Source organism: Canis aureus, chromosome 13 (genome assembly GCF_053574225.1).
Source record: "Canis aureus isolate CA01 chromosome 13, VMU_Caureus_v.1.0, whole genome shotgun sequence".
Lineage (NCBI taxonomy): Eukaryota > Metazoa > Chordata > Mammalia > Carnivora > Canidae > Canis > Canis aureus.
The window spans coordinates 62,938,868-62,952,773 of NC_135623.1; the positions used below are offsets into that span (position 1 = coordinate 62,938,868).

The 13,906-nt window shown below is 34.6% G+C and overlaps 1 protein-coding gene across 10 annotated transcripts in view; it reads left to right on the forward strand.

Moving 5' to 3' along the window:
- RAPGEF2 (Rap guanine nucleotide exchange factor 2) overlaps nt 1-13,906 on the forward strand; it is a 242,171-nt gene that overhangs the window by 138,713 nt on the left and 89,552 nt on the right. The window lies entirely within an intron of this gene.

Genomic DNA, 13,906 nt, shown 5'->3' on the forward strand with positions numbered 1-13,906 from the left:
CTCAGTTTGTTCATTTTCAAGAAAATATCTGCCAGATATCTACTTTTGAATAACCGTAGTTTGTCCATTGCTTGTTCTTTAAAATAAAAATAGTTTTCCCAAATGAAGGGGCCCTTGTAAACAGAGTCCTTTGTGACTGCACAGGCCCCATACCTACGAGGCTGACCCTAACCTTGTTTTCCTGTATGATTTTTCTCACTACTTCCTTTTCTTCCTTGTGGCTTAATTCTTTTATAGATACTGGGAGAAAATGGAAAGATTCCAAGCTAACGTTGGGTGGAATCAGAAGAATTTTAAGATGTTTTACATGAAATAATTGTGTTTTAAATATATTAAGTGTATTGAATGGTTACCAACAATCCATTTTGCAGTTACTGTAGTGATTTTTAAAGATAGACATTTTTACTTAATTTATTTAGCTTTTCTTTTTTTTTTTTTAGAGATTATATTTATTTATTCATGATAGATGGAGAGAGAGAGAGAGAGAGGCAGAGACACAGGCAGAGGGAGAAGCAGGCTTCATGCAGGGAGCCCGATGTGGGACTCGATCCCGGGACTCCAGGATTGCGCCCTGGGCCAAAGGCAGGCGCTAAACCGCTCAGCCACCCAGGGATCCCCTATTTAGCTTTTCTCAATTAGAGATTTTTTTTTCCCTTTAGGAATTTTATCTAGCCCCCCCTATCACTCCCCCCTAAAAAAAAAAGCTAACACTCCTTCCCTTTTAAGATAATTATGAGCCATTATGTGGAATTATAAAATACTTAAAGTTTTTATGTCCAATTTTATATGGTAATGAAAGTATAGTAATCATACCTGTAAAATGTCTGTTAGATAACATTTAAAAATGGATTTGGGGTCTTATGCCAATACCAGTAAGACTAGTTTTAGGTCCTCATCACCCAATACTCTCCAAAAACAGTATCACCATGTGTAGTTTTGACAACATCCTGTGGGTGACTAGTAGTTAATGTTCAGCATAATCCAATCCAATTTATTACAAATTGTTTCAGTTTGATAGTGCAAAATAAATAAATAACCTAGCAATATATTTAAAACTTTGTTCCCTTAAACTCCAATTACTATTTTTTTAGAGTTGAATTCTTTTCTTTTTATTATCCTCTACTTTGAGTACTTTCTTTTCTCTTTTTCTTTTTTACTGACTCATTTTGTGTCCAAATAAATATGCTACCTTCAGTCTTTTCCATCTCCTTGTTCTACTTAGGTTAAGACATTAGTGGCTGCTTTCTTTTGTTATCACAAGGTGTGATTTGCTACTGATTATGCTCCGAGGTTCAATGTGATTTAATAATCAACGACTAAAACAAAATATCTGAAAGATAGAGCTGCCTTTGGAAAAAGACTGAAAATGTCCTAGCCCCAGATTTAAAATTGTGGGTGGGTTTCCCTTGATGGAAGCTGAAATGTCCACATGAATATTTTATGGGGTTAGTGGTTACTATAGATTCGTGTATCATTTCTCACATAGAGAAGTGCCTCTCTGTGAAAATAGTTGTCTCACTCTCTTCCCTACTGTATTTTTACCTTTATTGTAAATACCATGTTTTGCAGTAGCTTGAGTATAATATATTCATATCTTATAGTTTTGTTTTTTGTTTGCAGTCTTATAAGTCTTGGGTTGTGAGCATATATTTTTAGATTTTGGTCCAACAGATTTTTATTTTACTTTCTGTCATTGAAAAAGCTATAAAATACAAGCCATCAGGGAAAATAGATTTTGTTGTACATTTGTTCTAAGGTGGTCCTTTAGTGAGCATTTCGTATGAAGATCAATACATTTTGCTTAGGTCTACCACACTGTTCAGCTTCCCAGGATGATTTCTAAAGTTCATTCCAGATTTCTTGTTTCCTGTCTTACCCACTTAGTCTTGAGGGTCAAGTGTAGAATGAATAAATGACTGCTTTATTCTGTTTATTATTTAATCTATGGTTATTTGTTGATACTATGAACTGCTATTTTATGGAACAACCAGGAGATATAATCTTCCATGAATATGATCTATCTGGCCAATTGTGAACAATTCTAATTATAATAGTCTGATATGTACAATTAATTATTCTAGTATTATTTTAAAATATCAGCATGGTGATATTTGAAAATTTCAAAATGCAACTAACATATGAATAGGTTTGCCTTTTTAGAGCTTTTAAGGAGAAGGAAAAATTGGATGTGTGGTTTGGGCTTTGTTCATTTATTTATGAGGACGATTGAATGTTGCCATCTTGAGCCCATGTGGTCATATATCATAGGCTGACTTCTTTTTCAAGAGAACACTTAGAATTTCTTTGGCATCTAAAATATTTTCTATATTGAGACAGTCTTCTATATTTAATTATTTTCCAGGCAAAATTACTTGGAAGCATTTCCTGTCTGGAATATATTTAATTACACCAGAGGGGCAGTCACAATTCTGTTCCTGATTGTGAAGTTATTGATTAGTGCTTCCATTTATAAACATCGTCATTTTCTTTTAGAATGAAGATTATTCAACCATCAGAAAACCTACACATTTTGATATTTATTTGAAGACATTAGATTTTTTTCTTTTTTTGAAAGTGAGAGAGTAGGGGGGAGGAGTGGAAGGAAAAGAGAAGAAAGGAACTTAAGCAAGTTCCATGCCCAGTGCGGATCCTGATGTGAACTTGATCTCAGAACCCTGAGATCATGACTTGAGCCAAAATCAAGAATTGGACGCTCAACCATCTGAGCCACCCAGGCACCCCTGAAGACATTGTATTTTTAAAATGAGAGTATATTTGTTAAAAATTAAATTCCTAAGGAGAAAATAGTCTTTAAAAGCAGATAATATCTTGTCTGCCATATTATACCTTTTGCACAGTATATAATAGGTGCTTAGTAGCATCTTGGTTGTACGTAGGTGTCTTTGGATCAAACTCACAGAATTAGCATTACTGAATATTCTGGGAGTGGCATTATAGATCCACCTACATTAGCAGTTCTACACAAGGGTATCTGCACAAGGGTATTAATCCAGTCATCTATGTTATTTTTTTTTAATATTTATTTATTCATTAGAGACATGGAGCAAAAGAGAAAGAGAGGCAGAGAGAGAAGCAGGCTCCATGCAGGGAGCCCGACGTGAGATTCAATCCTGGGTCTTCAGGATCATGCCCTGGGCGGCACTAAACCGCTGAGCCACCCAGGCTGCCCCATCTATGTGTTTTTAAATAATGGATTGCCCAAACCTTGAGTGCAACTAACTTTTTAGACTATCTTAGAAGGAATAAAATTTTCCCTTATTGAATCTTTATGATATATACCAGCTGGCTAGGTATTATTTCATATCTTTTGTCAATTAAACCTTGTAGTTCTAAACACTTAGGTGATGGTATCTCCACTGATACAATATAAGCATGGTAAGGTCAAAGAGGTTAAGTCACATGTTTAGTGTTTATGGTACTCAGAGTCAAACCTAGACATCAATTTTTTCCATTCCTGGTATTTAAAATTATTTATTTTTTAAAAATGAACATATTTTGCTTTTATGTTACTTGAACTTTAAATTTGATCTGAAAGAGATACGTATCACATAATTCAGCCACTTTAAATGCCTGGTATTTAAGTAGTTTTAAAAGACAGGCTAGAGCATAGACTATCGAATGTGAAAAATAATTACTAAATTATATTGGCAGTGATAATAAGCTTTGATTAATTCATCGGTATTTTTGTTGCAAGTAAGTGCTTTTCCTTTTCAAACCATATCTATCATCAGTAAAGCACAGGATTTGCCCCCCCACAAACACACCTTTATAGTTTCATTCCAGTACAAAAATAGGTTTTTATTGTTAAGTAGTACCATTTTGTAACAAAGATGACTATGTAATTAATTAGTATATTTAAAAGTTAGGTTCACTAATATTATAAGTAATAAAAGCCAAATCCTGCTGCAAGATTTTTTGTAAGTATGACCTTTTAATGAATCAAAACAACTTATAGTTGTCTGTAAGTAGTTGTAGTTTTTAGAGATGAAAAGATAAAGTCATAAGATTGTTTACTTCTGTACCAGAAAATATTGAATGTTTTAGTAATGTTTAAGAATATTAAAACATTAATAATTTCAAGAGATTTAAGAAACACCCTATAAAACTAATTATTGGGGTGCCTGGGTGGCTCAGTCAGTTAAGTGTCTGCCTTTGGCTCAGGTCATGATCTCAGGGTCCTGGGATTGAGCCTGACATCCAGCTCCCTGCTCAGTGAGGAGTCTGCTTCTCCCTCTCCATCTGCTGCTCCCCCTGCTTGTGCCCTCTCTCTCTGTCAAATAAATTAAATCTTTTAAAAAACCTAATTATCTAGTTATGTACAATTTTTAATCAAATTATTGCTAACATTAAGAAAATCATCTTTCACTTACCTAAGTGTGGCAACTTTTAATTTATGAACTAAGGATGTTAAGAAAACCTCTAGGCTGTTGTCTAGCACTATATCAGCACTATACTTTTTACAAAGTAAGGGCATTTTAATATTTCCCCTCTGACTGCCAAAATAAGGAAGACAGAGATCTCAGAACATAAAGAAATAGTTACTACCAGGAAATCTTATTACACGATAGATTTTTTTTTTTCCATTCAATGAGTCTCTCGTTTCCTGTTGTTCTCTGTTCTCTGTCATACCATCCTTTTTATCCCCATTTTGCTACCAGCTAATGTTTGGTAATAGCTGTGTTAGATAAGATAACCTTAAGAACTTGAAAGGACTTTAGGAATCTCTCAAACCACTTAATACAATTTATCTTTCTTTATAGAATTACTGACATTCAGCCTCTGTGTAAGATTTTTAATTACAATTAGCACTGATATTTGCAAGATAGTCCTTACATAATGTGTCATAATTATACCCTACTGTCTAGTACATGCTAAGGGTTTAGTAAATCATAGCAGTAATTATTTATTATAGGGAAGAGTTAATTATGAAAAAACTTTTCCTTATGTTTAGCTGAAATCTGCTTCTCTATAATTTTAGTTCATGGTTCTAGATTTCTTCTAAAGCAACACAAATGAATATTTATATAACTCTGCTTCAAATAAAGAATTCCTACTCCATTAAGCCTCTTTTCTGGGTTAAACATTCCTAACTTCATGTACTTTCCTAAACCTCTTGTCATCTAGGTTTTCTGCTCTTTCAGTAATACAGTTACTCATTATCTCACCTAAGTTATGTCTAGAACGGGGTGCTACCACTTACATAAGGTCCTACAGTACCCAACAATGCAGATTTTAGTAGAACTTTCTGTCTCCCTTGCTATTTTATGATGTAACCGTGATTATATGACGGTTTTGAGGCATCGGGTATTGGCTCATATGGAGCTTTTATCCAGCTCAATTTTACGGATAATTCTTCTCATCTCCTCTCACAATTATTCTTCCAGTGTGGTATCCCTTATATTGCATTTGTGCAAGTGACATTTTGATAGTATGCATGTAGATGTTTATATTTATCCCTGTTAAATTTAAATTTTCTGGTTTTAGTCTACTCTTTTAACCTGTCAAATGATTTAAAACACTTAATTTTGTCAGTAAACAAATTGGACATCTTTATGGTTATACAATTATCCTATGTCTCTTTCAGCACCTTAAAGCTGGTATAATAATACTCCACAGGGTAGTTTTGAAAAAGTTTAAGTGGAATCACTTATACATTCTTTCTTTTTTGGATTAATTACTGTGTGTTAAGCATAAGAGATAAAGCATAATTTGTCATTAACAATATCAAATAGATTAAAAGCATGGTTCTTGGCTTCTAGCTAACCTACATTCCAGTTTGTGTTCAATAGTTCCCTTTTTATTCAATAAAAATGGAGGGATAATTAATAATTCATATACTCATGTAAATATATTCATCATAAGGGAATATGTTACATGCCAAATTAGTAATAAAGGTAATAATTGCTTTGAATTTGGAGTGTTGCTTTGTGAAATACTGTAGTAGGGAACCTATATTGAGTACTAGTGTGTAAGGACTTCACCTCTATAACTGAGCATTTCAGGATGAAGTATGGTATTTTCTTAAAATAGATTCTAGGAAATGAAATGAGCTTTGTTAAATCAGTTATTAAAATATGTTCCTTTTTCAAATAAATGGCATTGTAAAATCCCATTCTTGATGTTGGAATTTCTCATTGATTTACAGGGGGAAATTTAAATTGGATTAAATTTAAAATTTACTCTGTTGTTTTTCTGCATGTGTCCCATCTCTTGGTATCTTTTAATTTTTCTCTCCTAACATGTACCATATAAATATTGGGCATATTTATTATGGATAAGTTACTATGTTAATTTTCCAATTATCAGTCAAAGGTAACATAAATAGTATGTTGTCAGGAACTTTTTTTGTTAAAGAAAGAAATAGCCTATACAGAAAACCCAAAAGGCTCCACCAAAAAGCTGCTAGAACTGAGAAATGAATTCAAATAAAAGATTACAAAATCATTCTTCAGACATCTGTTGCATTTCTATACATTGATAATGAAGCAGCAGAAAGAAATTTAAAAAAAAAATCCCATTTACAATTGCAGCAAAATAATGGAATATTTAGGAATAAACCCTAACCAAAGAGGAGAAAGACTTATACACAGAAAACTCTAAAACACTGGTGAAAGAAATTCAAGATGACACAAAGAAATGGAAAGATAGTCCTTGTTCATGGATTGGAAGAACAAATACTGTTAAAACATCTGTATTACCCAAAGCAATCTACACATTCAACGCAATTTGTATCAAGATAACAACAGCATTTTCCACAGAACTAAAACAATCCTAAAATTTGTATAGGATCACAAAAGACCCTGAATAGCCAAAACAATCTTTAAAAAGCAAAGCAAAGCTGGAAGCATCACAATTCTGGACTTCAAGTTATATCACAAAACTGTGGTAATCAGAGCAGTATGGTACTGGCACAAAAACAGACATATAGATCAATAGGACAGAACAGAAAACCCACAGATACCCACAATTATATGGCCAATTAATCTTCAACAAAGCAGGAAAGAATATCCAGTGGGAAAAAGTCTCTTCACCAAATGGTGTTCGAAAACAGGACAGCAACATGCAAAAAAAGAAACAGGACCTCTTTCTTACACCGTACATAAAAATGAACTCAAAATGAATGAAAGAGCGCACTTGATGGGATGATGAGCACTGGGTGTTATACTGTATGTTGGCAAATCAAACTTCAATAAAATTTTTTAAAAAAGAAAGAAAGACCTAAATGTGAGACCTGAAATCATTAAAATCCTAGAAGGGAGCACAGAGTTAACTTCTCTGACATTAGTCATAGCAACTTTTTTCTAGAAAGGTTCTCCGAGGCAAGGGAAACAAAAGCAAATGTAAACTATCGGGACTATATCAAAATAAAAAGCTTCTGCACAGTCAACAAAACTAAAAGGCAACATATGGAATGGGAGAAGATCTTTCCAAATGGCATATCTGATAAAGGGTTAGTATCCAAAATATGTAAAGAACTTTTAAAACTCAACACCCAAAAAATGAATAATCCAATTTAAAAAATGGGCAGAAGACATGAACAGACATTTTTCAAGGAAGACATACAGATGGCAACAAGCTTGTGAAAAGATGCTCAACATCATTAATCATCAGGGAAATGCAATTCAATGGCTAACAACAATACGAGAAACAACAGGTGTTGATGAGCATGTGGAGAAAAGGGAACCCTCATGCGCTAGTGGTGGGAATGCAAACTGGCACAGCCACTCTAGAAAATACAATGGAGGTTCCTCAGAAAGTTAAAAATAGAACTGCTTACTCTATGATCCAGCAATTGCCCTACTAGGTATTTACCCCAAAGAATACAAAAACACCAATTCAGAGAGATTGATTGGTGAATGTATAAAGAAGTAGTACATATGCATGCAAAAGAGAACGAAATCTTGCCATATGCAGTGACATGGATAGAATTAGAGAATATAATGCTAAGTGAAATAGAGACAGACAAATGCTGTATGATTTCACTCATATGTGGAATTTAAGAAATAACACAAATGAGGAAAGGAAAAAAAGAGAACATGAGAGAAAGAGAGAGAAACCAAGAAACAGACTTAACTATAGAGAACAAACTGATGGTTACCAGAGGAGAGGTAGGTTGAGGGGTGGGTAAAGCAGGTGATGGGGCTTTAGGAGTGCACTTGTCATGATGGGCACCAGGTGATTAAAATAAAAATTAAAAAAAAAATAGAACTTGAGAAGAAAAAAGATTTCTTTGGTACCTATCTTTGAAGTATATCTGAATGAAAGTTTTGCACTCTCAGCTAGGTCTTTCTGATACTAAGTGTTAATTGAACAGGTTCCCGGTATTTGTGAAACCTGTATATAAATTCAACTCAGATAGTTTACTCAACAGTTATTACATGTCCAGCATTGTGTTGGTATCTTTCATGTATTTCATAATTAAATTATTTTTGATAATGAATCTGAAGTACCCTTTTTATTTGGTCAGAGTGAAAAAAAAATGTCTTTAGGAGGATGTGTGTGGAACACCTGTCTGAGGTATATCCAGGGATGGATAGAATAGATTATGTGAAACGTAGGATTGCGTTATGGTATAAAGAATCTTTAGAGAATCAGCTTTTCCTTTGAAATCATCATAGTACTAATGGGGGAGGTGGGTATATTGGGTTTAGGAAAAGGAGAAAAATTTCTGACCATACCTCCTACAATAACTTTATTTTGTGTTGGCTTAGTGCTCAATTGGTTTGGTGTATCCATAGAGAAAACAGCATTTTAAAATGTCGTTTCTTTGGTGAACAATAAGATATTAGGAATCAGATTTGTGAAATTTCATGTTTATACATATAAAAAAGTAAATTCTTCTATTATCTTTTCCCACAGATTCTCTCCAAGCCTCAATAGTTTTACCTTTCAGGTAGGGGGAATAGGGAAGAAATCAATATATATAGTGGATAAGTGAAATTAATGATATTAGAAACCTGGAGGTCTATTTTATATTCTCCTAAACTACCAAATCTATAATTTTATACACTTTATTTTTCTATGAGAGATGAATAAATTATTCCTTGAGTTTGACCATGCTTAATTAAAATATTTGTAAAGCACATTGAGATCTATTAATAAACAGTATAGATATTATAATTAAGTATTATAAATGAATAAACATATTAATCCTAAATGTGGTTAATAACTACTGGGAACAGTCCTTTTTTCTCAACTTCATAGTAATTGAAAACCAAGTAGAACAGGTGGAGAAATATGAATACAATGGTATTTTTCTTTTTATAAAGATTTTATTATTTGTGAGAGACACAGAGAGAGAGAGAGGCAGAGACACAGGCAAAGGGAGAAGCATTCTCCATCCAGGAAGCCCGATGTGGGACTCGATCCCGGGTCTCTGGGATCACACCCTGGGCTGCAGGCGGTGCTAAACTGCTGAGCCACTTGGGCTGCCCTACAATGGTATTTTTAAAAAATATTTTATTTATTCATGAGAAACACACAGAGAGAGGCAGAGACATAGGCAGAGGGAGAAGCAGGGTCCCTGTGGGAGCCTAATACGGGACTTGATCCCAGGGCCCCGGGATCATACCCTGAGACAAAGGCAGACGCTCAACCACTGGGCCACCTGGGCGCCCTTGAATATAGTGGTATTAAATTTAGCATGTAAAGGCCTTGCATTAAGCAGTTTCCTGAGCTATGAATATAATCTCTGTCTTTTGGATCAACGTTATTGATAATTTGGAAGTCATTAGATGTTCCTGACATGGAACAGAAGTTGTTACATGGTCCTTTTTCTATGTGCTCAATCTAGATGGTTAAGGAATGGAGCAGATAAAACCCAAATTAAGGCTACTTCAAGGTCAGTATAACATCTGTACTAATGGATTCTCTTAAATCTTCAGTTTATATTTCATTTCTTAAGTACTGTTTGGCATATTATAGCCTGGCATAATTGTGCTTCAGTGTACAAGGTAGGAGAGATAGTAAAATTTCAGTATTATAGTCATGAGTTTAAAGATATGTAGGTTGTAGGCACAGAGCCAGATTACGAGAGAAATCACACCAAGTCTCAGCACAGAAAAGCAGCGGTGCCTGAGGATGTGTGATTTTTCTGACATCACCTATCAGGTTCTCCCATTTAGTTGCCTTGTTGAGAGAAGTGACACATTTTCCCAGAGAGAAGCAAGCAATGGCAAACCTTCACATGTGAGGTCAGATACTATCAGCATGGGGGTAATTTGACTGAAACTTGGAGGAGACTTTTTGTCACATGGACATGTGGGACATGAGCTAAATGGATAGAAGTTGTAGAACTTGATTATTTAATTCTTAGATTGCCATTAATTTTGCATGTGTGTGTATGTGCATGTGGTGAAATATATACAACATTTAAATTTATCATTTTAACCATTTTTTAAGTATATGTAGTTCAGTGGTATTAAATTCATTCACATGGTTACACAACCATGGCCACGACTCATCTCCACAATTTTTTCATCCTCCCAAGCTGAAACTCCATGCTCATTAAACAGTAACTCCTTCTTACTCCCTTCCCCCCAGCCCCTGGCAACCACCATTCTCCTTTTGGTCTATGAATTTACTAGTCTAGGTACTTCATATAAATGGAATCCTATAGTGTTTGTCTTTTTGTGATTGGATAATTTTACATAACATAGTGTGTTCCAGGTTTTTTCTTGTAACAGAATTGTATTTTCTTTTAAAGACCCAGTAATAATCCCATTGTAGGTATGTACTACATTTTTTTTATACATTCATTTATAGATGGATGCTTGGCTTGCATTGCTTATACCTTTTGATACCATGTACTTCTTTAAAACATTTTTTAGAGCAGTTACAGATTTACAACAAAATTGCAAGAAAGATACAGAGATTTTTCATACATCTCCTATCCAACACATGCATAGCCTCCTCCACTATCAACATCACTTACCAGAATGGTACTTTTTAAACTCAATATGAACCTACATTGCCACATCACATTTACCCAAAGTCCACAGTTTACCTTAGGGTTCACTTTTGATGTTGTACAGTCCATGGGTTTGGACAAATGTATGAAGACATACAGCCATCATTATAATATCATACCGAGTATTTTCTTTGTTCTAAAACTCTTATGTGCTCTACCTATTCAAAGACTGATCTTTTTATTGCCTCTATAGTTTTGCCTTTTCCAAAATGTCGTATAGTCGGAATCATACAGTGTTTAGCCTCTTCATGTTGGCTTCCTTTACTTAGTAATATGCATTTAAGTTTCCTCCATGTTTTTACATGATTTGATAGCTCATTTCTTTTTAGTGCTGAATAATATTCCATTGTCTTGATGTACTACCATGTATTTATCCATTCGCCTACTGAAGTGTATCTTAGTTTCTTTCACATTTTGGCAACTTTGAATAAAGTGGCTTTAAACATCTATGTGTAGGTTTTTGTGTAGACCTAAGTTTTTAAGTCCTTTGAGTAAATATCAAAGAGTGAGTAAATATCAAGGAGTGTGCTTGCTGGATCAGATGATGAGTATGTTTAGTTTCTTAAGAAACCACCACACTGACCTGTGACTGTACTGACCTGTGACTGTACCATTTGGCCTTCCTACCAGCAATGAGTGAAGTTCCCATTGCTCCACATCCTTATCAGCATTTGGCGTTGTCAGGGTTTTGAATTTTGACCATTCTAATAGGTATATGGTGGTATCTCACTGTTGTTTTAGTTTGCATTTCCCTGATGACTTATGATGTGGGACAGCTTTTCATATGCTTATTTTCTATTCGTGTATCTTCTTTGGTGAGGTATCTTTTAAGATCTTTGGCCTATTCATCAAGTTTTTCTTACTCTTGGGTTTTAAGAGTTCTTTGTGTATTTTGTGTAAGAGTTCTTTATCAGATGTGTCTTTTGCAATTATTTATTCTCGATCTATGGCTTGTCTTCTAATTTTCTTAATATTGTCTTTTACAGAGCAGAAGTTGTTCATTTTAATGAATTCTAGTATGTTTTGGTGTTGTATCTAAAAAGTTATCACCATACCCAAGTTTATCTAGGTTTTCTCCTGTTATTTTGTAGGAGTTTTATAATTTTGCATATTACATTTAGGCCTGTGATAATTTTGAATTAGTTTTTGTGACAGATATAAAGTTCTGCATCTAGATTTATTTATTTATTGCATGTGGGTGTCCAACTGTTCCGGCGTCATTTGTTGAAGAGACTGTCTTTGCTGTATTGTGTTGCCCTTGCTCCTTTGTCAAAGTTTAGCACCACTTACTTTTAAATCATTCATTTGTTTATGGTAAAAAAAGCATTTGGGGTTTTGGTAAGAACTAGTTTATAAGATCAAACATGGTTTTGCTAATGTTTATTCCTGATCTCTGCAGATTTTATTCATTTAGAAAAGGCGAGAGCCTATGATGTGTACCATGCTATTTGCTGCACGTACACTGGCACACAACACACATGATGCCAGGCGTCACAGAGATTAGAGTGTAGCAGGGGAAGTGGACACTACTTAAATAATTTCATGATTAAATGTAAAACCAGAACTGTAATAAGCATTATAGATAGGGAAGTGATACTCAGTATCATAATAACTTTGAGGGTATTTCACTGGTATTTTTTAGGGGTGAAGTAAGACACAATCAGGAAAGGGAGGGTGAAGGAATGTTCTAGGCAGAGGAAATAATGTGTAGATAGGCCTTTTTGCCCATTCTTGGAGACAAGAGCAGCCCAGGTGACCTAGGGGGTATGAGCATGGTATAACTCTTAAAAACATACAAATCTTGCAGACTATAATAAGGTATTTAGTCTGTATGCTGAGAGCAATGGGAAGCCATTGATGTGTTTTAATTGACGAGAGGGCTCAATAGATTTGGTTGAAATGACCATATTTTAGTTTTTAAAAGATCTCAGGAGGAGTATGTTAAATGGATAGAGTGGATGAGGTTAAAATTGAATCCAGACAGTTGAGTAAAGAGAGTTTTGCGATTTTTATGGCAAAAAGTAATGAGTGGGATGATAGTGGCAGAAATGAAGAGAAATTTAAGTTTGAGAAAAGGTAGAGAGCTTAATTACTGGGATATTGTGATGGATTGGACATGGAGAAAGGTGTTAAGGATAATTCATAGATATATAAATCGTACAACAGGACCATGATGGTCCTTCATTGAAGAAGTACATGGGATGACGAAATGGTGGAAGCCAAAGCCGGTGATTCTTGAGAAATCTGGTTGTGAAAAGGGTTAGTGTGAACAGATTAGACTGTAGCCATTGGAAAATGTAGGATCTAAAGAAGGTTTCCATTCTTTGTTTTGTTTTTGAGATGTGAGAGACGAACATATTTAAAAGCCAGTGCAGAGATCTGCTAGTTGTGAGAGGTTGAATATGTGTGGGGTGTAAAAGGGTTAATGGATAATACAAGAAGTCTGTGAGTGGGCTATACTGAGGATGGGCAGGGAAAAGAATCCCAAATTGTCATGTGGAGAGACTTTAGATAATGAGGAGGGAGAAGAAAAGAGATTAGCACAGGTGCCGTGTTAAGACAAGAAACACAAATTAGCAAGCACTGACAATATCAAAGTCAATTATTAAAGTTGCTAGATTTTCCATGTCTGTTTTCTATTATGTATACCATTTATAGACAGATTTGACTATGAAGAACTGACCAGTACCTCAGAGTGAAAATGTCCTTATTCCTTGTCACCTCTCATGCTGTCTTTCAAATAACCTGCTACGTCAGGTGCAATTAAGAGTTTATAGTGGAATGACATATCCTCATTAAATTTAAACTCTCTACCTCTAAAAGTTTGAATTTTTTTTTTGAATTGTGAGTGTGTTGATTTTGATACTATTTGCAATGTGCTGTGTGCATGTATATATGGGTGTTTGTGAAAATCAC